At 44.3% G+C, this 23,846-nt stretch overlaps 1 long non-coding RNA gene across 1 annotated transcript in view; it reads left to right on the top strand.

Moving 5' to 3' along the window:
* Nucleotides 1-22,226, top strand: part of LOC134475051 (uncharacterized) — a 67,178-nt gene extending 44,952 nt beyond the window's left edge. Inside the window, exon 3 of the long non-coding RNA XR_010046016.1 lies at nt 21,451-22,226. This is a non-coding gene — a long non-coding RNA (uncharacterized LOC134475051). The remainder of the gene's footprint in view (nt 1-21,450) is intronic.
* The last annotated feature ends 1,620 nt before the right edge of the window (nt 22,227-23,846 follow it).

Here is a 23,846-nt window from a genome sequence, read left to right as displayed (position 1 = left end):
CATCCAATTGCATTTCACTTCAATAACTCATCACAACCTGAGTTTCTGAAGATGGGCCAGTCGCTTACTGGTGGTGGTGAATGTGGTGGTGGTGGTAGTGGTGGAGGGGGCTGGCTATTCTTGTTTCCCAGCCCAGGTGACAGAAGGGACTGGGATTTGGCTGTCTACTCATTGGTGGCAAAAACCTGCACAAGGAGAGGTTTGGCCAGTGGACTTGCTTCTTGGTGAATTCTTGTTCTCTTCCCCCAAAGTCCATGAATGACATTGACTCATGGCAAAATCCTGGGATCTGAATGTCCCCTACCTTACCTCCACCCTGGCAATGGCCCAGGCATGGCACTTGTTCACAGGGAAGTTTTGCTTCCTGGTGAGTTCTTGTTTTCTTCCCCCATAGTCTGTAAATGGTGCTGACTCATGGTCTGGCTGTCCCCCTGGTGGTGGTGTCCCACACATAGTGCTGGTTCCCAGGGAGGGCTTGCTTCTTGGTGAAATCTTTCATTACTGTTGCTTGGATATAAACATTTTTCTCCAAATCTCTTTTCAGTTGCCCTTAGACACTGGCTACCTCTTTTATGACCTGAGCACTATACAACACATATCTAAGTATGTCTGAAATAAATTTTATAGATCTCTACATGTTGAGTATTACTGGAATTATTTCCTACAAAACAGAGAATATTGAGATAGAAAACCTGCATATTATGCAGCCTACTGAACTCAGATTCATGCTGCTGTATACCAAAAATGATTTGCCACAGAGGGCTGGTGAATGTGGTGTGTATGTTAGGTAAGAAATCTTCAAACATCTTTCAGGGAATGTGAGGGAAGAAGAGCAAAGAGAAGGGCCCACCTATGTCCTGCTCTCCAGAAAGCAGTCAAGATGGCAAACCTAGTTTACCCACCCTTTGGAGGTTGAGTGCTAGAATGCAGTGGTTTGCAAGTTCAGGCACATTAAACAGCTGTTTGATCTAGGGTTTAGGTCAGAATGTGCTGCTGTGTCAGCTGAGATGGCATTGTGAATGGGAAACTGTGTGGCAGTCATCTGGACTGAGCACAAGGATGACCCAGACAGGGAGTGCCAGTAGAAACCAGAGTCCAAGCCATACAGATGACTTTGTGTTTGGCCAAAGCTGGCACCATCTGAGATCTGAGAGAGGTGTTGAGCTCTCAGATGAGCAGAGAAGGCCCTTCACAGGAATGAATGCCTGGCAGTGGCCAGTAATGCAGGATGAACAGTAATGACACTTACTTGCTGTGCTGCTAATGCAGTCTCTGCATGCTTTGTTATCACTGTGGACCTCACCTGGAATACACGCCTTCATCTTCACAGCCCAGACCAGTGGCATAGTTGTCAGTATGAAGTGAGTGTCCCTTTTGGAGTCTCTGAAAACAGAACCTGACAACAAGGGATAACCCTGAGGGTTTGTAGACAGACTTCCCCTCAGCTCTCACTGTCAACCATAGGTGGTGTTGGTAGTGCTGGAGGCCCTTGAGACTGGAAAGGGGCCATTCTGACACTCTAAGACACGTTGAAGGCCTTAGAAGTGATAGGTATGCAAATCCCATGAAGGACTTGTAATCGCAGCTGGCTCCTACAGAAGCCACACTACATGACCCAGGGAGCACCGCCCCATCGTGAGGTTAAGGCCCCATGACCAGGACAGTCCCTGTGAGAGTTCCCTGGTATTGCAAGAGAGGCCTGCTTCTTGACAGAAGGTGCAGGTGGAGTAGCCCCTACCCCAAGAAGGGGACTCTCAGGACCATCCATCTCTACCTGTAACACATGTATGAGGCCTACATGGCTGTGGAACATGGGAGCTGGTGAAACAATTGAAGCAAAAGGTGAATGAAATTATCCCAGTGTGGCTGTTACAGCTATGGGACAATGGGGCTGATAACACAAAGCTGAGTCCACAGGAGGTGTCCCAAAGGCTATCCCAGCCAGCACTCCATGTGACAAGTTCTACAGAATGTGCAGAGGACAGCCTGTGAACAGATAAGCAGACTTTGATAAACTGATTGATGGCAGCAGACTTGGAACAGAGATGCTAGGCCATCAAGAGGCTGATTCAGAGAGCACAGCCACACCACAGGGACTGGAGCCTGTTTTGTTCAATGGCTGGGGGTGGGTGACAGGGAACCAAGAAGCATAACAGGATGCAGCCCCACTATGTATTCAACAGGTAAAGATGGAATGGGGGCACCCCACTGTGGCATAAGTACCACTTGACCTGTGTAAGCATGTTTCACTGATAAATGATAGAAATGCTTCTGGTGGCAACAAGCTCACCAGAGTGGTATCCACTGATTAGCTAACTATAGCAGCATCATAAGTCAATGAGCTGCCTATAAATATGGGCCATGTGCTGCCTATAAATATCCACACACTGAGCAGGAAAGTGCACCTGTGGATCCCCATATATCCAGGGCCCTATCAAACCCATCATCACAGACACACCGCCCTATTGGGACACTGTACTATAGGTGCCACCATACTCTACAGGTGGCCTGGTTGTTTTATCTGGTGGCTGTGTTGCTACCAGGGCCAAGGGTATTGACCCAGCCTTCCAGGCTGAAACCCTTGGCAACATGAGGCCAAGGCTCTGAACCTCACTTGCCAGGCTTTGATGTTGCTCATGGATAAATTTCTCAAATTCTAAACCACATGACCCTTGCTTTACTAAACACAGCAGAGGAGGTACCTGTGCCCTCTCGCATGCAGAATGTGGCATTGATATCCCCTGATCACCAGAGGCAGGAGCAAGAAGCCTTGAAATAATTGGGTGTGAAGTTCTCTGCCCTCCAGGTGGCACAGCAGAACCTGCTCATCCAGTACTAGGAATGCTTGGGATCCACCTAGCTCTGTGTGACCATAAGCTGTGCAGTGGTGGCATTAGTAGTTTTATGCCTTTACCTTTATTGTCTTTGTGTGCACAAGTCCACCCGATGGGTCAATTACAATAAGCACAGTTTTCCAACTTGGAGGGGGTGGGATGTGGGAAAACACTCCACACTGCTTCAACACCCAGAGGTTTGGAGGACCAGTAAGGACATGTCCCCACCATTTAGCATTAGCACACGATGGTCACAGTTATATAAGCAAGACTTAGCATAGACAACTGTGCATGTGCTCAGGCTTGTGACAGTGCACAAGAATCTAATGCCTGACAATGGCCAGTATACATGGACTGGATAAAATAGATGCTTGCTTACTGCTGCTGCTAATGTTGGTTCTGTGTTGTTTCTTCTCCATAGTGATCTCACCTGCCAAAATACCCCTTTACTTCCCAAACTCTGAGAAAATCTCATGCCCCAGACACAGGGAACTTCAATACCCACAGGCCCTGTGCCCTGTCCCCAGGCCCTCATCACATTCTAAGTCCCTGTGCTCTGTGCCCTGTCCCCAGGCACTCATCACATTCTAAGTCCCAAATCCCTGGTGGACACAGCTTTAGAGAGGATACTGAGGTTCATTCTTCTGCCCTGGCATCATTTCCTAAGCCCTGTGATGGACATGTGCCTCACTTCCACCTGACCCCTGGGCACTGCAGGTCACAGAGGGTCTCAGCTGTTCTGACCTGGACTGGAACATGATTCTCCAGGCAGCAGATGTGCAATTCCCCAGCTTGCTCCTCTGACCATGGTCTCAGGGGAGTCATTCCCGGGCTGAAAGCCCAGGGAAATAGCATCTCTTGGCCCCACTTTCACACATGGTAGCCAAGTACCAGGGAATGTGGCCTCCCTTACTACCTGAGCCTATGGGAGGTCACTTGAATTGGTACCATGGCACAGAGCAAGCTGAAGCACACAGTATCAGTGCCAGGCAGGATGGAAAAATCCAGGTCCCCATGTGTGGTGCCATGTGGGAGCTGAGCACCATGAACAGCAATTTGGAGACCTCTGACTATGGAGCATCCCAGATGTGACCTAAGGTCTGGTCCCTGTGTGATGCATGTGTATCTCAATACATAGGGAGACAAATGCAGATGCTCCTGTCTGAAAGAATCTAGGTAGACACAGTACCTTTGAAATGATTCAGGGCATGGACAGAATGGAATCTGGTCAAGGACAAAGGCTGAGTGTTCCAAATCATGAAGCAGGGCCCTCAAATCTGGACCACACATTGGAAAGCAGGGAGTAAGGGAGCCCCAGCCCAACTGTATATGGGGAAAAATTCATCCACACTGAGCCCATGCATCTCTGTCCTGTGACAAGACTGCTGACTGTGTTATAAGACCTGGAAGTATATTCAGCCTGTTAGTGTCATGTCCCTGGCCCCTCAGAAGCTGGACAGCACCTGGATAGGAGATGGGCTCAAGGCCCACCTGTGTAAAATGCACCCATGGAATGTGCCTCTGTCCCATTTGTTCTCCCTCAGGTGTGCTGGTCAAGAACCATGGGATCAGTTCTTTTTGTCTGGCCAGCTAGTTGCCAGACTGCCACTGTGTTCTCATCTTCCTGCCCTCTGGCTACACAGTCACATCACCTGGGTCCAGGTGTCCAGTGAGGCTTCAGATGAGTGTGGTGGATGAGACAAGCATCTGTGCAATCAACATTGGGGGAGCTGAGTTTTGAGAGGCTGCAGAGAGGTGTGAGAACCCCATGTATTTCATTCCCCACCACATTGATTCTGGGGTCGTAAAGTAGAGAGCAGGGTCCTTCCAGTCAGATGTCACTTTTTACTACTGCTTTCCACCCCATGACCTTTTACTGGAAGGCTGTGCGTATGTGACAGTCCCATATATACAGTATACATAAATGTATACTGAAGGCCTTGTTGAGCATCTTCATCTGGACCACCTGGAAGAAGCTCAACCATGGAAGCTGAGTGAGAGAGAACTAGGGAGGGAGGTGGAGGAGGACCAAGGGATTTATCCTGGAGACAGCAGTTACAGAAGGGAAGGGGAGTCATTTGGCTGTCTCTGTCAGAGCCACTTCTGAGCCTGTATCCTGAGGCCATTGAAGAGGGAGCAGTTTTGATCACTTTGCTAGAAATCATAGGTCTGAGCAGAGCTACAGAGGCAGGGCTTGGGACCCCGACTGAGGGCTCCACCAGAAGATTTGCCTGTGTTTTGTTTTCACTCTCTGTTCCATGACTCAGTCTTCACCTGGTATTGGCAGTTGGGTTTCACTTGTCTCTCCAAGAGTGGGCTGCTTCTGGGGGTCTCGGGTAGTCAGCACAAAGTGAGATCTGTATGTATTTCTGTTAGCTTGTGCCTAGAGCAAAGTATAAAAGTGCATGTTCCCATGATAACAAGATTAGTCCCAGAAATTCCATTAGCAAAGACTTATCCTGAAGAGAGGTGGGGCTTTGTTCTTAGGCTTGCTTCTCCCCGAAGGACTCCTTGCCAGCCAGGTAGAGGGTCTGTTTCCTGTGTGAGATTTTTCATTAGTTGCCCTTTTTCTCCTCACATCTTGGATGTAGATTTCCTTCCTGTATATTTGTTCATGGTTTATTATATATTTTTATTGCTATTTATACTATATACTGATTACAGTGATAAAGGGCACATGGTACATTAAATGTGCTGAATAGAAATTAGGCCCTATGTGGTACATTATAGTACAATCCATGATCCAGTGACTATTATTAAATTTGCTTGCACTGACCATGTGTTTTCTGACAGAGCCATTGCCAGCACAAGCCCCTGATCCATCTGGGTTGTCTTTTCTTTATGGCCAATGAAGTGGGTAGTGATGCACAATTTGTGAACTTAGCACCATTTGGCCTGGTGTAAGTGTTTGTGTGAGGTCATGTAGGAACCTGGGACTGCCTGGTGGAGGTCATGAGTTCAGGCCCTCAGGGACACTGGTCAGATGGTTTCTGTAGTGTTGATGGGCACAGACTCAGCACAGGGAGCAGTCTGCAGACACGACCCCTCATGCATGCTATTTGGGAATAGAAGGGGACAGAGCTCACTGTGACAGGTTTACTGTACCTCACCTTCCCAGCTCACCTTGATGAAAGGTGGCAAAGCATGTGGGGTGTCTGACTCTCAGGGTCCAGTGTGTCAGGGAGCACAGTGCAGAGCCTGTGTCATATACGCAGGCTGGGTGGCCCTGAAAGTAAAGTCCCTCAATTGACACAAGTACAGAAAGTTATCAACATCTCATAGAATGACATCTGGGTACCTCATGGAGAGAGAGACCAATCAATCATGTTCTGAAGGTGCCAGACCATAGCAGTAGATTTGGAGTTTTTTAAAAATGCCTCATGAACCTGGTTGTTGTGTGGAGTCTCTGTAATCCGTACACTCTGCCAGACTAGGGCAAGAGGGTCACACATTGTAGCTCAGACTCAGCAATTTAGCTGCACAGTGAGACCCACTGTCAAATTTAAAAATCAAAAAGTAAAAAGGCCTGGGGATGTAGCTCTGTGCGAAGGCCCTCAGTGTACTCTCCTGTAAAAATAGGAAATTCATACATCTGTAAAGAAGCTGAATCAAAATAATGCTGCAACTTCCATGAGTGAATATTGAACAAAATTTCCCCCAATGTACACAATGTTCTCAGATTTTGTATTTGTAACAGAAACTCAAGATGTAGAGAATGTTCATCCTTCTGTAAGAAGCAGAGACAGGGTGGTGCCATGCTGTTCAGTTGCTGAGATGTCACAGGGATGCACTGTCCTCATGGAAACACAGGAGTTCATAGAGCTGAATTTGTCAGAGGTCACCATGGAGCTCTGTGCCCAGACACTGTGTATGTTCAGATCCCATGGACAGGAACATGTCCTACCCCACCTCCTATGACTGTGACTTAGAAATTCCACTGCTAGGATACTAACTCAAAAAATGACATTTACAAAGTTGACTGTTTCTTATGGGATAGAAGATGAAAGTAATGTGTCCCCGGGCCCTACATGTAATCCCTGAGGAGCTGTTCCCTACACATACTCCCCACCCATCTTAAACACACAGGCTGACCCTAAGATGCGACAGGAGGAAGAGCATCTGGGAGAGAGACCACTGTTCCTGGATGGAACAAGAGTCATTTTATCAAGTGTTTTATTATTCACTCACATTGTATTGCATATTTAATTGTAAAATGTAATTCTGGTCCAAGAAAATATTGGTTAATTAATTGACTATGTGAAAGACTAATCAAGGACATTTATCTAACATTGTGATTTGCAACAAAAACAATATTAAACAATCAAATACAGTATCCTCTGGTAAAGAGAAACTTGAATGCATTGATATGAAAAATGTAGCAGAGGTAAATTCTGAGGACATAAGATGAATGGTGGCTGGAATGGAGAAGGGGAAAGAAAACAAAACTGCTTTGTGCACAAAATTGAGGAAATTTTGGTGGAACTGGACAGTGGTGAAATTTGCACAACATTGAGCATGCACGGAATGCCACCAAGCTGATTATTTTAAACAAGATTAAATATTAAACTTTGTTTATATTGGTTCCATCATTGGCATATCTCTGGGAAAAAAGGGTAGCAGTGAATACAATAATAATTACATCTGGAAGGGAGTGGAATGGCGGGTGTGGGTCAAGTGCTGCCTGCAGGTAGAGCTCAAGAGATGACTCCTGCTGTGGAGCCACCAGGAGATCCAGCTTGGCAGCTGGTGGACAGGGGAATCCTGGTGCCAGCTCTTCCTGTGAGGCCAGAGCAGTTGAGGGAGCTGCTGGTGGACCTGGCAGGAGCTCTGAAGGTTCAACTTCTGCCTGGGCTGTGACTGACCCTCTTAGTTGCAGGAGGAGAAAAGATCACAAACTGTCCATGAATTTCTCAAGACAAAACTGTGCCATTGCCTGGAAGAGGCAGCCATGTGCACCAACACAGCCCCAGCAAAGCCTCCCATACTGCATCCACACACTGACTACTGAGGTTCTCATGCTTCTGCATCACCCAGCATCTATGTGGTTTTCTGAGTTCCAAGACCCATCTCCTCCCCCAGAAGCCCACTGCCACACCACCAGGCCCCTTCCCTTGGACTCAGGCTTGGTGGCCTCAGGAGGCTCCAGCTGGTTACCGAGAAGCTCACCCTGAAGATCCCCATGAGTGTGGTGTTGCAATGTGAAGTCAAGCACAGAAGAGGTGGACCTGCAGCAGAGAGGTAGGGAGCAGAGTGAGCGGCCTGGCCTTTCCTCTCACACTACATTTACAGCTCACCTTAGTGAGGGGTACACGGGCATTGTGCCCAGTTTATACCATGTCCAGCCCTTCCTCTTCCACCCAAAGTGGGGGCAGTGTTGGCCCAAGGAGCCATGAGAGGCTGAAAGAAGTCTCCATGGGAAAGAGACCTTGCTTAATTGTATCACACCTCTGTCTTTTTCAGGGAATCCTGACACAGCATCTCCCTGACCCTCCTCAGTATACGTCAGCTTGGTGAAGGCAGATACTGGTATCTGCCATGTGTTTTCACTCAAGGACTCAGGGCTGCTGCTCTGAACATCTGAGAAGTGAGGGGTCAGTTGGTGTCTGTCCTGCCACTCTGCAGTCTCTAGTTCAGGCAGTGATGTGTTGCCCAGTTCCCTTTGCCTCTGTAGAAATCCTCATTCATGGTCTGTACCCACATCTAGGGAAGCTGGGACCTGAAACAGTTCCCTTGATGTGAGTCATACCTGTTCTGCTACCAAGGATGACTTTGTGGCCTCCAAAGAACTTCAAAACTCAAAAGGGCAGTGGGTGCACCTGCTCTGATTACTGGATCATGATCAATATTCAGAGAAGTGTCTGCAACACAGTGTATCTTCATGTACATTTGTGGGTTGATGACACCTACCTGCTCTTCCATGATATCTGGCAGCCATGGATGCTTTGCCATACCCAAGGTTTCCTGCCTTGAAAACACCTAAAACCCCATATAGTAACTCTCCAATCTGCTTTCCAATGAACAGAACAGCTTCCCCCAAGAGGGGCTGAGTGAGGGGTCGGAAAGTCATCCTCAGCAATCAGCACTGCCTCTGAAGCGGGTCTTCATAGGGCCAAGGCCACAGCTAACCACTTGCCATGGAGGCCCCACTTCACCTTCACTGACCCTACAGTCTCAACCCACTCATCACCTCACTGTTCAGCATTGTAAACTGGGGCTGAGAGACGCACTTGCACATGGCCAGGACCTGAATCTGGAGGTGGTCAAGTCCCACAGGGCTGCTAAGGTAAGAACTCACTTTCCCAGCATCGGGGCCTCTGGGGTGCAGATGCTGACCATGGAGGAGTCCAGGGAGGACGGTCCACTCCTAAGACAGCTGTCCAGGGAAGCCGACTCCAGAGGCTCATTCAGGCTGTGAGGCCAATCCATGTGCACTGTGCCTGCTGTACTGAGCTCTGCCAGGTTCTCTGCAGGCTGACTTCCAATCTGTGATGAGACAGCAGGGAGACATGGAATTGGTGTCCTTCACGTAGCTTCTCAGGAGGGTTTGGGGCTGAAGCAAAGCCACACTCCTGATGGTCCTCAGACGCTGTGGTACAGACCTCACAGGGGCCCAGCAGAAGAGGGATTCTCATATTAAAAGTTACATTTCACAGTTGACTCTAAAAATACTACCATGCTAAGAAAAACTCAGTAGAGGAGAGGCTGAATAGAACTCTATGCAGGAACAAAGCCTATGAATCCTAAGACAGCCTCCCATTTTAGAGATGAGAAAAGGAAGCTCATTCTGGATGTCTAGGTCCATTAATGAGGTCCCACAGGATGTTCCCCAGTTTCTGATGAAAAGCCCCCAGGAAGGAATTAAATTCCTCTTCCATAGCCATAGAAGGCTGAGCCACAGTGTTCATTGCCCTCTTCATGAATTCATTTAACCCAGAGGCTCCTGCAACAGGAACTGAGCTGTATGAAAAATTCTGTGAGACAAGTGCCAGAGAATGGACAGAGTAGCATGGCCCTGACATTTAAGATTAGCACATCTCTGGAGAGGTCACAATGTGTAATGGTAGAAAGACACTAGCTAATAGTCCATGGACTGAGCCCCAGAACTGATAATAAAGTGCAGTGGCAGAATTAAATCATGACAGGAAATGGAGTCACTTTGTACCTATGTCACCATTATCCTGCTCCCACTGATTTGAGGACAAGGTACCTTGCCTATATCAAACAAGGTAGAGGGTGAGTAGAGAGGATATGGAGACTGAGGACCAGCAGTCCAGATTTCTTGGGAACAGGACCATGGGTCTAGTGTTTGCTGAGCCTTGGAGGACGGTACTAAAAGTGTAATCTGACCCAAAGTTGCTCTCTGTCATCTGTGGGCCTCTACAGTCCTTTCTGCCCACACACCTTGCACCTGAGCCAGCACCTGTTGTGGGTCCCAGAGTCTGGAGCAGGGCCATGGCACACAGGGCCCAGAAGGCAGCTCCAGATAATGTCCTATGTGCAGCTCTGCTGTTGGCAGAGCCCAGCATCTGGCAGGAAGCCAGAAACTCTAAGACACCACAGGTTTCACTTTGTGAACCAAGATAACCTTATTTTCCTCTAAGACAGACAACTGTGTCCCCTATTTCTACCCAAGAGGACAGGAGATGACTGGAGACTGTGGATAAACATGGGTGCTGCCCTTCTCCTCCTGCCAGCCCTGTCCTGGGTGGGAATGTGACAGTGGCCCAGGCTCACAGCTTCCCAGCTCCTGCTCCTGCCCAGGAGGATCTGCCCCCAGTGCCTGTCCTCAGACCCCCTCACACTGATGACCTAGGGTAGGTGTTGTGCAGGGGGACTTACTGTTTTGGCCAGACCTTAATGTACCTGTGCTGGACTCAGTGTCTCTGAGTGGCTGGTGGCTGAGCCTAGCGACCCCTGTCCTGGGCTCCTTCTTGTACCTGGGCACCTGAGGGATGTGGACAGTAAGCCCTGTCCTTTGCTGCCCTTGTCAGTTGAATGTTTGCCAGCAATGATCTGGAAGCATCTGGGATGAGTGCACAATCTTTTCAGTCTTTACCACGTGGTCCCTTAATGTGGGCTCCTGAGGTTGGGGCCTGGAGTCCTGCAAAAACAGCACAACTTGTTCCCTGTTCACTTTCTCCTGCCAACTGTCTGTGAAGGCCAACTGTCACCAGACCAAGGTGTCTGATGATCTGAGCCCTAAGAGTTCGGTTTACTCCTGTTGCCAAGGAAGTGAGCTCATGCACTGGGGTCCACAGTTGGGTCTTCACATCTGGTGCCCCCTTTCTTTTTATTGTGGAGCAAATCTGTGGCCTCCTTATAAAAAGCAAGTTAAAAGCCTAGAAAACTGTGTGTGGTTTCAGACTTTGCTGCACTTTGAAGATTCTAATGCAACAAGCCTGTAGATGCTTCAGATGTGTCAGGCTGGGTGCCAAGCACACATTTCCATCCAAAGTGTCCATTGTCTCTGAGGATGAGGGACTCAGAGTCTTCACTTAGAGATCTGTCACATTTTATGGTGACTTTATTTCCTGGGATTATGTTAGTTTCATTTCAGTTCTAAAAGTGGGCATGGAGGTGTTCTCAGAATATCCATAATAATGTTCCTTGAATGTTTCATGTTATAACCCCAGTATGTCCAGGGGAGCAGGATTCATAGCAAGTTTTACTCTCATGTGCCTATGAATGATTACTTATTCATCCTTAGAGGTTTACCTCAGCCACACACTGTAAGGCACTCCACTCTGACCTCCTGTGAAGGGGGACAGCAGGTGGTGAGTGCCAGTGGAGGCTTTGCAAGGCTGTGGACAACATCACCCCATGTGGATGAAGGACACTTGTGTGTCACTTCTGGGGAACTTATCTCTTAACAAATGCTATCACTTGCTGTCCTCTCATCCCAAACAGACCATGGGCTTTGTGAACCTGCTGGGTAGTTTGCCTTTCCTAGAGGTGATGGCGCTGAGTCTGTTCAGTGGCGATGCTATTTTGTTGATCTCTTTCAAGTAGTGTGTCTGTGCTGGGCTCCCCCTGTGCTGTAACCAACCACTATCATGAAGCTGAACCAACGAAGTGCGACTTGTTCATGCACCCCTCACCCATCTGCTGATGGCCATTTGTTCTGTTTCCAGGTCAACCCTTGAAAGCAAGTTGCCCCAGCCATTCTTATACATGAGTGTAAGTGTATACAGACTTTTATTTTAAGGAAAATGTTCTTAGATGTGAAATTACTGGATCATATTGCTGGTTTATGGCTAACTAAGAAATCTTAAAGTATCTTTGGAAGCAGTTGTTTCAAGCAGAGTTAGGTTAGGTGGTTGCTTTTTGTTTTGTTTTGTTTTATTATGCTACACTATGCTGTGCTGTTATGTTGCATTATGTTATGTGTGAGTGAGAATTTTCAAACTCCTTCAGTGTGTTTTCAGTGCTTTGTGGTCAGATTTTGTATAATCAACCCGAGAAAATTAAAGAATATCACACAACTCTTAGTAGTTTTGTTTTGGGGAAAATTTAAAAAGGAAAACGGAGTCAAGGTATTGGTGTACACCTGCCATTCCAGTACTCAGAAGGCTGAGGCAGGAGGATTGCTGTGAGTTTGAGGTCATCCTGTGCTCTAAGGTAAGATCAAGGCCAGGCTGAAATGCATAGCAGAACCCTGTCTTTAAAAAAAAGAAAGGAAGGAAGGAAAGAAGAAAGAGAGACAGAAAGAGAAAAAGAAATAAGATAAAAACAAAAAGTCAAAAATCGCCTGTCAATTGAGAAATCAAATCTTTTTGAGGTTTTCTTGCATATGTACCTTAGTCAACAGAACTAGCATCAGGTTTGCCATCATGTAGACAGCGATGTGCTGCCAGGTTTGCATGATTTTAATTTTCTTAATTTTTTACTGAGATGACTCCATATATGCTACTGAATAAACCCTCTTAGGATTTGGCTAGAGAATTTTATCATTCTGTATCTTTTTTGTCCTAAATTTATATATAGAAGAAGAATTTGTTCAAGGGGTTAATATTTTTTGAAATAATAATAAAAACCATATAAAGGTGTTTTTGACTCTATGAAAGCTAAAAATAATTATAGATTAATAATGGTTAATGTAACTTGCACCATGATTTCTGGGATTTTTCAATGATCAATATTTTCACACATTTATCAAATTTTTTTTTTAAATTTAATCACATGGTCTCACTAAATTTCTAAGTTTCCCAGGTTGGGCTTAAACCTTTCCTCATCCTTCCTCACCCTCCCAGAGTGCTGGGATACAGGTGTACATTATCCTCAGTTGACAATTGGTCACAATGTTTTGTGTTCACAGAATAAAATGTTCGGCTTTGCTCTATTACACACTTTGGAGAAAGAGTTGATCTAGTTAAGCTATCTACCACCTTCCTAGCCTGCAGTTTCTTTCACAGTGAGTAGGACTGAAAATCCCATTAACATTGTTGGTAGATTCTCTCTTTTTAACTGTGGTCAGCATGTGCTTCAGATGATCACTGCAAATGCTTTCTGCTCTGGGACTGAGGCTTGGTGTCCTTGAAGCATATTCTCTTTCTCTCTGATCCCTAATGGAATTTGGTGAGTGTTTGAAGTCAAACCCCAGGAAAGGTGTGAAGATTAAAGCTACTTGGGAACAGTGCCCTCCAGAACGCCAGGCCAGTGTAAAACATTACTTGCTCTTCCAACCAACTTTCCAAGTTTTTTTGTTTTGCATTAAGTTTCTAGGGATTAAACAAAGAGCTTTGCACTTAACTCCATTATTTTCTACTTTTAAAACTCTTCCTCTTTTGAGACAGTTTCTAACAAAGTAGTTAAATTACTAAGTGTATCCTTAAATTTGTTATGTTCATGCCTCAGCCTCCCAGACTGTTGGCATTACAAGCCACACCAACAGACCTGGTCTCATGATAGTGCTGTTAAAACTCATTGGCTGTGCAAGGAAGGGTGAAAATGCCTGCAATGCCTGGACTCAGGAGGCTGAGGCAGCAGGATTCTGTGAGTTCCAGATAAGCCTGCAACACAGTGTGAGTTTAGCACAGCGCAGAGGTACACAGACAGATCCTGAACCAGAAAAACAAAAAGAGAAAAAGAAAGAAAAAGGAAAAGGAAAGGAAAGGAAAGGAAAAGCAAAACAAAATTCCTACTGTATGAGTTGGTTGTATCTGAGCTGCCCATCTTAATCTGCAGCCCTGTTCTTGCGGTATAAGACCCTTTTGACTGCGGTCACTTTATAACCACCTGGAAACCAGGTATTTTGATGCCGCTAGCTTTATCCTCTTTCCATGGAAATAGTGTGACTTTTTGTACTTCCTTGTGAATTTTCATGTTGTTTTTTCCATTTCTAGGAAAATAGCATTGATATTTTGACAGCAATGGCATGGAAACACCTGCTTGCTCTGGGTAGCATGATCTTTATAGCAACATTAATCCTTCCCATCCCTCATCACTGTCTGGGTTTTCTTCTCTTAGTGCAGCTTCACTATTTCATTAATTTCTACAATTTTCAAATAACATGAGAGTGATTTTAGTTGGGGTTCCTCTTTAATTTTGTGGCCATCAGCACAAGGAAGCAATGTTTTACTGACCAGCATCTTTTGGCCTGCTCTGAAAAAGGCATCTGAGTGCATTTCCTACCTTGTGGGGCATTTGCGAATATCACAGCCAGGCCAAATATATATATATATTCTTGATTTACTTTTCCTAAATTCTTCACAAACAACTAAATATGATGCTGATTTAAATATGTCAGGGTGACAGCATAACATGAAAAGAGTTTCAGCCACTTAATTAGAACATCTCTTCACTAAATCTTAGATATTAAGCTTCAACATTTATAAAAAGACTCAAAGCTAAAATCTTGCATTAGTAAAAACAGTACCTTCAGTATGAGCAGAGTCACGAAGGGTAAAGTGTAAAGGGTAAAGGGTAAAGTGCCCTGTGACAACAGGCAGAGAAAGATGTAGGGCAGGTACACGTCAAGGGGTACCCAGGAGAAAAGCAGTCACCAGAAGAGCTGAAGAATGAGTCTCCTTTTGTGATCTCAAAGGGAGAATGTCCATTGTAACACCTTGATTTCTGATTTCGAGTTCCCAGACCTTTAAAAACACATTTCTGCTGTTTTAAACCATTTTGTTTGTGGTACTTTAAGCTACCCTTGGGAAGCTAATATAACAATTCATGGTGTGTTACTCACTGTATTGAGTACTGCAGGAGATAGTAAAAAGTGGCAAAGACCCTTCAGTGGGGGAGGCAGACTGTCCCCCTCTGTCCTTGGTGTGAAGTGCAAGCTTCTTTTCCCAGTCAGTGCATGGTCAGGCATCATAGCTCAGCCCCCCACTCAACTGTCAGCTTTTGCACTTTGACATCCGTCCATCCCATTTGCAGTTAAAGATTTGGAAAACCTGAAGCCTTGGGGTCGTCACACACTGAATCATGATCACAGTGGTCAGATAAACACCTGCACATCTATCTTCCCTGTAGGCTGTGAGGATCAGATGTCAAGGGTTACTAAGCCAAGGGACCTGCACATGCTATGCAAGAGCTCTGCCACTGAGCAATGGGCTCAACGCTGTCAGGGATTTTTAACATCACTTGTATTATGTAGCAAGGTGCCTGACACAATTGCCTAAAAACTACTGAAGAAAAAGGTTAAGGAGAGATCAAACATGGCATGCTACTACATGCCTGGAGACCCAGATGCTCAGAAAGCTGAGGGACGAATATCATTCAAGTTTGTGAGTTTAATGCTTGCCTCTCAAAAAACAACAAATCTCAAATAAGCACAAGAGATGGCTCTGAGATCATGAATATACTCAATGGCATGGGAAATACATTGGCCATATCAGGTAATAGGGCAGAAATATGTATAAGCTCAGTGCCACTCAGGTATATAGCCCCAAGGTATAAAAAGACATGTAGCATATATACCACTAAAAAGACATGAAGAAGTTTCATAGCCACAGAACTCATAATGGCCCCAAACTAGCAATTATCCCAAATCCATCAACCTGTGAGTAGAAGAGACAAGCCAGGAGAAAGAACAAATCAAGGTGAGAACCACAGAGCCATGAGAACAAATCCATCTACAACTACATGAAACAGGTCATAGATGTAATGGCTTGTGGAAGGATCAGTGTGTAATACTCACAAACATAAAGATAAGTGAAAAAGTCAGACCCTCAAAAAGCACAAAGTGTAAGAGCACATACACAGATATAAATGCACATGCATATGTATAACTGATAAAACAGGACAAATTAATCTCTGGATAGGATTTATCTTGGGAGAGGAGATGAGAAGCAGCCAGAAAAAAGCATAAAAGGAGAATGCTCATTTCATTTATGAAAATTCATTGAATTCAACATTTTCCTTTATTATTCCTTGTTACAAAAGTTTCACTTTTCTGGTTGCCCTTTCTACATAACTGCTCAAAATTGACTCCCTTCTCCCTCTCCATCTCCTGGCCATTCTGTGAACTACAATGCTCTGCTAGAAAGAGCTACTGACACAGTTGGGCTGAGTGAGAGGGATGCTGGTTAACACTTTGGGCAGAAGACAAAGCCAGCCAGCCAGCCAAGTCTTTTCAGTGTGCAAGGAACACTGTAGGGTCCTTCTGCACACATCTCTCAGACCCCAAATGCGCATGTGCACTCAAATGGAGTGGGACAAAGTCATCAGCCTAGTCACCTCCCTCTGGTCACCATCTCTCCTAGGCACCCCAAATCTCAACTATAAGTGTAGCTTGGAGTCATTAATAGGATAAGATGTCTTTCTCACATCCTACATCTTAAAAAAATACTATACTCTTGGGAAAACAAATGTATTTAATATACCATGAGGTTAGCAATGATTAATTTCAACACCGTTCAATACAAACTTTGCATGTATTTATTTATTTTATCCTTAAGGCAAAATTTAGATTTTTAACTGATGTGTACAGAATTCTTGTCAGTTTTGCATTGAGAAAAATTAAAGTACATCTCTAGAAATTTAATAAATTTAGGAAACAGTGTTAATGACTATATATAAAGACATTACCCAATACAATTGTATCTCATTTATGTAGTAACAAAACACTTATTTAATAAATGTTGGTTAATGTAGATCAAGTTTTAATTTCAGGGACACTTTAATACATGTCAAAATATTTTACTGCTTCGTTTAACCTTTAGATGTACATTGTGTGGCAGAGATCAACCTGTTATTTTTGTATGCACTAGATTATGCAGCCTTAACTCTGTACCTGAATTTCTCCTGATCTAATCAAAAATTGTCATGGGGTGGGGACAGAAAAACAACCACCAAAGCAGTAGGCAGCTGCTCCCAGGACTTTTCTTGTGTTAGTTTAGTCAAGAAGTTCCCACAGTCCTCTCTGCTTCCCTTTGGGTCATGTTTCTGTTGTCAAGAAGTTTCTCACAATATGGGGACCATCCTGAGAGAGGCAGGTGCCACTGTGAAGGGTTTAACAGTGGAGGACAGACAACTCCACATGCACCTAGGAAAATTAAGGATGCACAGCTGCAGAGCAGGGTCAGGTCAGGGAGCTGACAACACTAAGAGTGAGCAGCGGATGGAAGGGAGCTGCTTCCTCACCCAGCCTGATAGGATGCTTGCAGAGGGCAGGTCAGTTTGGACAGGCATGAACAGTGGGATGGTGGAGGATGAGGAGCCAATCGGATGTTAAGGGTGATCAGACATCAGGAATGGAGGCTTCTGGCCAACTTACTTAGCAGGACACTTCCTAAAACTGGACAATGCAGATATGGACACAGAAGCCAAAAATGAACTCAGAGTGAGGAAGATGAAATAAATATAGGTTGGTAAATTGAAACAACACTGAGATTCCACCTCACCCTGGAAACAATGACTATGTCAAGAGATCAACCAATAACAAATGCTGGAGGGACTGTTGGGAAAAAGGAGGCCTCTCCACTGCTGGTGGGAGTGTAGACTGGTACAGCCACTGTGGAAGTCAGTGTGGAGCTTCCTCAAAACACTAGGACTGCAGAACCCATTAGACCCAGCTGTGGATATCAGATTAACTTAAACTAGTTGAACCTTTGTTCACCTCAGGGATCTTGTGCTATGTTAAGCCTTAGGACTGTTTGTTCTCAGGGAAGTCTTACAGATTCATTATGTTTAAGGTAATGAATGCAGAACCTGGAGTCTCAGTGGAATGCTGCTGGGACAGCATGACCTGCTTTGCAAAGATGTGTGCAAAGGCCTGGTAAAGGTGAAGGCCAGGTAGAGCCAGAGATGGTCCCTGGGAAAGTTAAACAATTTGTTACCACCTATCTGACCTTTACCCTTCTGACATCCACTTCTGTTCTTCTTAAAGAAAAGACTCTGATAAAAAGCCAGAGAGAACTGTACTTGGGGCTCAGTCCTAGAGGCTACTACCTCTCCCTCATCCCATAACTTGGTCTCTTGTTTTCTTTTCATTGCCACACCTTCTTTTTGGGCACTGTCTCCTCATAGAAATCAACACTAGCTATTCCTCTTCTGCCTTCCCAGAAAAATTAAAAACATCACACCACAGCAGTATATATGGCCCATGTTCATAGTACACAATTTATAATAGCCAGACCTTGGAAAAAACATGAATGCCCATCAACTGAAGAATAAACAAAAAAAGGTGTGGTATTTTTATATAATTGAGTAGTACTCAGCCATAAAAAAGGATTAATTTGAGAATTTTGTAAGTAAATGGATGCAACTAGAGACTATACTCATAAAGGAAATAAATCAGACTTCCATATATGTGTAGATGATAGATAATAGACATACCTCTGAGGTCTTTGAGTTCATTGAAGAGAAAGGTTTGTGCAAATATTGTTCAGACAACTAAATGCAGACATCTTGAACTCTGAGTAACTAATTTAAAGATGACAATATGTAATGTATTAACCATTGTTACATCTATCATGGTAACATCTGTTGTGTTTTGAAATTTTGTTTTATTTTTTCTTCTTTAAAATTAAAAAAGAAAGAAGTAAAAGTTGAAAGAAGACCCCTCCAAAAATCATAATTTTAAAATTGCTTGTATAGAAAACAATTCCATGAGGCTTGGGATTTAGCTCAGCGTGTTAAATGCCTGCCTTGCAAAGGCACAATCCTGAGTTCGATCCCAGGTACAAAAAAAAAAAAAAAAAAAAAAAAAAAAAAAACAACAAAACCAGAAAGGAGAAGAAAACAAATCCAGCTTCAGGATACAAATGTATCCAAAGTTACAGTGTCTTTTTTCCCTTCCAAGAAACTTACTAAAAAAAAAAATCCACTGTCTTAAAGATAAAATAAGGCCTAAAACTGGGCCTTCTCTTGCCTTTTATCTAGAAAATGATCAATCGCATGTTACCTGTAAGTTGAGCCCCTGCTTTCCATAGATTCACAAATTCACAGATTTCCATGCCCCACAACACAGTAGCCCCCAGCCCTTGACCACAATGTGCCTCATTCTCTGAGTGCCTGCACTGTGTTTTGACTGTGTGTATCTTTGACTCTGACTACTAAATTTACCCGTGTCTCTCACAGGGATACACAGCAATTCTCCTCCATGACAAGCCAGGAACCTCTGCACGAGGCCCAGGATGAGTGGAGGTGCCCATCTCCTCTTTGTGGAGTCTCCTCAGACCCTGTCAGGGGACCAAAGGATCCTGACTAGGGTTTGGGCAAGGGGGGAATAGTTGTAAGACACAAATGCAAATGACACATGTCACTACCCACTAGAAGCCTTTAAGAGTCAGTGCTATGAAAGAAAATAAAATGAAATCAGGAAAGCTAAGACTTTCTGAGGTAAGTCAGGAAATGGATGCATGAGAGTACAAAAACCCACTGAAGGTTAAACTGCAGAATGTTCCCCAGACTTAGAGGACAACTGAAGTTTTCACCTCCTCCTCCAACACCTCTCACCCAGGAAGATCCTTGTTAACTAACAGTCAGATGCATGTGTGACTCAGGTGTCTGCCTAGTCAGGGAGCTGCCTCTGAAAATAACTCTGTGCGAATCTCCTACAACAGACTTCACTGCATCTGCCTTATGGGGCTGCCTTGTAGGGGGGGGCACCTGAATTGCAACACGGTTTCCCATGTACTATTTCTTTTGACTTGAATATTTTTTAGTTACCACTGATTAATTAGTAAAAATTATTTTTTCTCTGCTGTAAAAAGGGCAGTGTCCCACTGAGGGGAAGGAAGTGCAGGCGATGTGAGTTAGACACCACTATTGGCCCCTGAGGGACGCACACATGAGAAATGCTTTTTGTTTGTGTGTGTGATGGTTTGGATTGTAATTGTCCCTCAGAGATCCTTGTGTTAAAGGCTTGGTCATCAGCTTGTGGCACCACTGAGTTGGGCAGACCTTTAGAAAATGGAGCCTAGTGAGAGGAAGTTAGGTCATTATGGGTGTTCTCTGAAAGACAATGAGGGGCTATCAGGACTCCAGACACCACCCCTGCCAATTTTCTAATTACTAGCCACTATACATTGAGCAGTTTTTCTCTGCTGTGATAATCAGCCCTGCCCCAGGTCCAAAGCAAAAGGGCCAAGTGACCATGAACTGAAACTCTGAAGACACAGGCCACAATAAGCCTGAATTCCTTGAAGTTGCTTATCTCAGGTATCTCAACATAGGAGTGGACAGCTAAGACAGTGAGCACTAAGATTTGGGTTTCATTTGTTACTGAAGCTAGACTCAGCCTCTTCTGGCTAACAGAGAAATGCTGATTGCTCTTCACAGTGCTGTCTCCCTAGACAACTCAGCCCTTGTGCAGTGGCTCTGGCAGGTTCCTGATATCAAGACAAGGCCTGTTTCTCTCAGCCTCTGTTGGCCCTTGCTGCCCATGCGTATTGAAGAGGACCCAGCTGTTCTTCCATGAAGTGACTTTGCTAGGGTTTGTGGGCAGAGGGATTCCTTGAGGGCTTTCACGCCTGGCTTCCAGGGAGAGTCCGCTTCATCTGGTGAAATCTTTTGCAGAAGATCCGCATTTATGAATGTTTCAAAGGACTTAATTCATTTTTGATATTTTTGTGGTGCTGAAGCTGAAACTCAGGGTCTTGCCCATGCTAGTCCAATGTTCCTAACCTCTGAGGTATAGCCCCAGTCCCTAAAGATCTTGGTTTGTATTTCAGACCTAAAAATTGTTATTCCACCCAAAACTTTTGAAAGCCCTGCAAAAACAAAACAAAAAAAATATGTATTTATTTAAATGTCCACAAAATGTAACCATTTACTCAATGTCTTTATGGTTAGACTTAGCATTCATAAAATTTTCAGGTCAGTAAAAAACATGTAGGTTAGATTTTTTTGTTTGTTCGTTTTGCAAGAAGTCTTGAAAAAAGCCACACACAAGGTAATTGTTTAGAAACCACAGTGGCTCTTAAATTGAATGAATCACTTGTAACCAAATGATTTAGAAATTAATATTATAAATGCAGCAAAGAACTATCTTTTCTGCACTGGGGGTGTGTTTTATACATTTAATAAAGGATGTGGAGTACAGGCCATGTGTGAAGCAAGGTCTTCATGCTGTTTGTGGGCCTTTGTGGGACATGGGCTGGTGCCTTTCCTGTCTCTAATGGGGTTGGAAAGTAGCCCCTAATGTCTGTGTTCTCTGTCTCTTTAGAAACAGAGCCCTAAGAGGATGACACTTGAAGTATGATACCTGGACTCTAGCATAGCATCAACTTGGGTCTTGTTTTAGAAACATCAGTGCTTGTGTTTCACTCCAACCCTATTGAAACAGGAATCTGACAATGGGCCCAGCACTGCATTTTAACAATTTTTAAAAACATAAACACAGTGCTTCCAATTCATACAACACTTCCTCCAGTTGATCCACCACTGCTGATCTTCTCATGGGGCAACAATGAGCACAGGAAAAGACTTCATTTCCCAGCATCCTTTGCTGCAATGTGTGGTCATGGAAGTGAATTTTGAACAATTTGATGGAAGTGGAAGTAGGATTCCCAGGAAACCTCCTGGAAAGGAAGAGATGCCTCTTTGGACTTCTTCTCAAAATGCTGGGTTTGAATGGTCACTCACCATGATGTCATCACCAGAGCTGAACTGATGCCAGACCTTCACACTGAGCCTCTAGCATTGTGAACTAAATAAACTCTGCTTCCTCTGAAGTATCCAGCTACAGATAGTTCATTATGGTAATGAGACATAGACTAATACAGAGGGAGTGAGTTGGGACAGATGAGGTGACAACTGACAGGCCCACAGGGTCCAGCATACAGGGCACAGGGTGTGTTTCTCAGACAAGGCAGGTTTTTAAAATAAGCTTTATAGAGGCAGGATATATATGTCATAAATTATAATCACTCTACATGGACTATTCTGCTATTTGAGACTAAAAACTTCAATCACTGAAAATTTTCCCTTCTATTTTTGCAGGTCTAGGCAATTTAATCTCTGCCTGCATAGATTAAATTTACCTTTTCTATAATCTCATATAAAGGGGTTGCAGAATGTTTATACAGTGTTTTCTGTCATTCACACAATGGTTTTTAGAAGAATCCATGAGTCAAATTGTATTTTATTAATATATTATACTATGTTAGTCCATCTCCTAGCCAAAGGACATTTGGACACCTCTGAATTTTGGTGACAATATTTAAAACTACTATGAATATTCATGTACAAAGTTTGTTGATAGTGAATGTTTTCACTTTAGGGTAAGTGTCTTGGAGATATTTGCTGGATTGTACTGTCAGTGTAGGTTTGATTTTATAGGAAACCACAGAATTGCTTTCCAAAGTTTACTGTTTCAAATTCCCAGTGACCATCTATGTGAATTCTTGTCCCTTCACTTCTTTACCAACAATATTGTTGTTTGTTAGATGTCTATTATTGTGACAAAATACCTGGGATATTCAATTTAAAAAGCCGGTGATTTGGGCTCCTGGTTTTACTCTATGGTCACTTGACTCTTGCTTTGGGCCTGTGGTAGCAAAGGACATCATGGTAGGAATACAGTGGAAGAAACCTGTTCATGTCATGGCCACTGGGAAGCAAAGGGAGAAAGAAAAAGAGGAAATGCCAGGGTCCTATTTTCCTTCAAGAGAACATGTCAGTGATCTAACTTGCTCCTATGGGGCTTGACCTCCTAAAGGTTCCACCACCTTCTAGTAGTAGCATGGACTGCAGACCACAGTTCTAACACATGGGTCTCTGAGGGACATTTCAGAACTAAACTATAGTTAAACGTATTTTTAGTCATATAGCTAAACTTAATTCTTTGCATAATCTGGTCACAAACTGAATTGAATGAGAAGTGAATCAAATTCAATGGTTAGGTTCAATGTGGATCTTGTGAGATTTGAGTGGGTTTTCATCCAGTTCTGTTTCCACTACAGTTGTGGAGGGAAATACAGTTCATGAACCAAAGTACCACTGTACATGCTAAGTAGTAAATCACTGAGCTTTAATTTACATTTTGCTGAACACTAATAATAACAAGCAGCGTTCACTGGCTGGGAATTGTTGGTTCTTCACATCCATAATTGAAAAGTTCAGTCACCAGGAAGCAAGGCCCAGGGCCCCTGTCTTCAGTCTTCGCTAGCAGAGGTTTTCAGTGCAGGAATAAGAAATAGCCTGTAAGTTTATAGCCAGAAACTCTGCTTCTCAGATGGTTGTAGGGCAGGTAGAGGAGGATATCAGTGCGCTCCGCAGACTCCAGCTCAGAATGAGGAATTTAGAAGCTCAAGCAAGAGGAACATGATTTGTGGGTTGTTGGTGATGATTCCAGCTTAGGGTCTTGGAGATGATGGTCTCTGGCAGGGAAGGAGACCCAGCAGCCTTGTGCTGGGAGCAGTGCTGCCTTGATTGCATTTTCCAATTATAGGTATGAAGAACCAAAAATTCCTGGAAGGTGGGCTGCTGCTGTGACTCAACAGTACCCAGAATAGCTGCAAGGAAGAGCAAACATTATGTGTGGCTTATCTCAACCTCACTGTGGCTTTGGTTCATTGCCAGGTACCATAAATTCATGGTTCAAGTCTGTTTCCCAACAGT

The sequence above is a fragment of the Cavia porcellus genome, unplaced genomic scaffold, assembly GCF_034190915.1.
Source record: "Cavia porcellus strain 051 isolate PalLab524CR breed Dunkin Hartley unplaced genomic scaffold, mCavPor4.1 scaffold_50, whole genome shotgun sequence".
Taxonomy (NCBI): Eukaryota; Metazoa; Chordata; class Mammalia; order Rodentia; family Caviidae; genus Cavia; species Cavia porcellus.
This window is presented reverse-complemented; position numbering and strand designations above follow the sequence as displayed.